Source organism: Syzygium oleosum, unplaced genomic scaffold (genome assembly GCF_021117445.2).
Source record: "Syzygium oleosum isolate NSW1041296 unplaced genomic scaffold, Sole_v2.1 Sole_v2.08, whole genome shotgun sequence".
NCBI lineage: Eukaryota > Viridiplantae > Streptophyta > Magnoliopsida > Myrtales > Myrtaceae > Syzygium > Syzygium oleosum.
This window is the reverse complement of record NW_026607492.1, coordinates 8,610,707-8,613,550: the sequence shown is the minus strand read 5'-3', so window position 1 is coordinate 8,613,550 and position 2,844 is coordinate 8,610,707. Positions and strand designations below refer to the sequence as shown.

The 2,844-nt window shown below is 40.0% G+C and overlaps 1 pseudogene; it reads right to left on the bottom strand.

Moving 5' to 3' along the window:
* Window positions 1–325: 325 nt before the first annotated feature.
* On the bottom strand, window positions 326–1,339 carry LOC115690121 (uncharacterized; annotated as a pseudogene).
* Between the last annotated feature and the right edge of the window lie 1,505 nt (window positions 1,340–2,844).

Genomic DNA, 2,844 nt, shown 5'->3' with positions numbered 1-2,844 from the left:
TTTGAGAAGGTTGTCAAATTGATATGAGATTCTGCAAAATGAGAAATTTATGTGGACTCTGCTCTGAGAACAATAGGGATTACTTGAAGCACAAATTTTAAGAGCATTTCTTCATCCACGTTGACGATTGAAGAAAGAAGTGGATTCACAAATGTGACCTTAAGGTCAAATTTCAAATTTAAGAATGCTCAGATGTCATCCCTCCTTGGTCTCATTCCCGAAAATGGTGAAGCGTAAAGGCTTAGTGGATTCTTGAAATGGAGCTCTTTATGAACACTAGGGTATCGTCGTCTATGCCAAGAGCCGCAAGTCCTTCCATCCTTCATCAGTGGGAGACTAGCCTTTTCCATATTGCTTCAAGGCAAGCATGAGAGATCGTGATGATCCTCTTACCATTAATCAAATTTGCAATCTCCTTTTTTAAGCTCCCAACCATTGGCTCGAATTCTGGAAATATAATCAAGTAAAGCTGGTCTTCACTTGTGTCGAGGATCCCTATCAAGCACAATGTCGTGGTGCGTATCAGACCTTCACGCCTGAGAAGCCTTCTTCTAATGTCCACGATTGCTAGTAGCGGAAAGTTTTCCCGGTTTACAATGTCCAGAGAGACCTCAACAATGAAAATTATTCCTCCAATCTCGTGGTTCTTTGGAGCAACAAAATGAGAAACTTTATGATGAAACCATCGTGGAATCTCACTCCCAGCGATATTCAAGTTGTCCAAATGCTTTGGGGTAACCTTTTCAATTCTTCTTTTCACTGCTAGGATGCATGCCTTGCAACCAACCAGGAATAAAATGCCTTAGACGCTTCCTGGAGACCAGGGACATCAACTAAATTGCTGCAATTAGTAAAGTCCAGCTCCATCTAAACCATCCACATTTGTCAAGTCGTACATGCGCTCCAACGCATTACAGTTCACCATATTTGACTCAAGCAAGCTCGCGAGAAGTAGAGGCAGATACAATGAGATAAATCGAGTTTTTTTTTTTTTAGAAGTACAAGGCTCCCTCAGACTAGATGGAAAGCTGGAAAAATCATTACGACCCAAATCCAAATCCTACAAGGAGGTAGTCCTTTCAAAATTATCAGGGATTCTTCCCAAAAATCCCCAAGCATGAGCACCCATTTCCTAAAGCCTTAGTTGCTTTGAATCCAGAAGCCGCCTCTATTCCAGTTTAAAATCTCAAGGATGCGAGCAGACTTTATCATGCAAATGTTTGCATGAATCAAACGCCAATCCAATGTGTGTTCCAAGAGATTACTTATGGAGTTTGAGAAGACATACAGTATACTTTGAAACTTCAAGAAATTATGTCTTCTAGACCTGCCAACTTCATTGCTAACCCATTGTGAGTAATGATCCTTTTCTTCTGTTATTCGCCTGGCAAGTACAATGAGAATCACTTTGTACTCTTTATGACACAATTCCTTCGACGCTCATGCCTTGCTGCATGCGTCTCGAGTTCAAAGGGTCCACACTTTGGTTTTGTAGGGAAAGTGAATACCAATCTCGAACAACCCTTTCATTTTACCTGTTTTCATGAAAGAAAATGGAAAACAAGTCAATTGCTGCATGAGAAGCTCTTATAGGAACGACGACATTTTACCATCCCAGAATGTTTCTCCCGAGTCTCCGTGGAAATTCAATCCATATGGGTAGATTGCAGCATCTCCAATTGGACCCAAAGCAAAAAGCTACTTATGACCTTGAATTTGAGTTGCATGATTTACAAAAACATTCAATTGGGTTCACAATCAATGCCCAAAACGCGAAACATGATTCCTACTAAGAATAAAGACGATGACAAAAAACTCTTGCATAGAAGAGTGCAATAAACAAATCTCGTCCTACCTTCTAAGTCCACTTCTTGGCGTGGTCGAGCGAGAAGATTCCAAAGAAGGGCCGTTGCGTATAACCTTCAAAAGGAAGACAATGTCAGTACGTGAATGAAAAAAGTGATCTCTCAATGAAGCCGCCTCTTATAACGAAAGCAAGGCGACGATACGTGCCCCATGGTCCCTATTTACGAGGATTTGGTATTTCGCCAAGGTTTCGTAGTAAGAGGAGACATCATTAAAAGATCAAATTGTGGCTATCAATCGAACGCCCATTCTATTCCAAAAGTTTCATGCGCAAGATGTGGTATCAATTGTGAAAGACTGATTTGTGATTTCGATTTTTGGAAAGACGATACAATTCTTGTTTTAAGAAAAATACACAAAATGTGATTTGAATTCCAATTCCGGAATGTGAACAAGAAAGAATTTTGTTGAAAATGTGATTTCAATTTTATGCCCTAAAATACAATCTTGACTTGGAAGAATTTCTATACAAACTGTGATTTTAAGCCCATCATTGAAAATTTAGATAAGATCATCTATTTTGTAGGGCCAAATCGGAGATGTTTGAGATTCATGCTCCAGGCTCACTGTCAAGAGTGATTGCTCGAAATTTTCAATTATGAGCTTAGATCACCTAGGGCATTCGCTTGATTTCCACGAATTTAAAAAATGAAAGTTTCAACCAAAAGTGAACAAGTAAAGAGAGAAATCATACCAAAAGTGAACAAGTAAAGAGAGAAATCATACTTACAGTGGATGACAAACTTTCATCACATAAACATGCGAATGTAACGTGTGGCTGATTCCTAGTCTAGACGGCTTAACAAAGTGAAGCTAAGAGGGTGATCTGATCGTCGCAGTCTCGCGATGGTATCAGGCCCACTTAACTCCGGCTCAGTCGAAAGGGATATCCTATAGTCACGCGGTCTCGCAGACAAGGATAAACACTTACGACACCAAGAGAGAATTTTCGGGGAAAAGAAAGGCAACCTCTACATC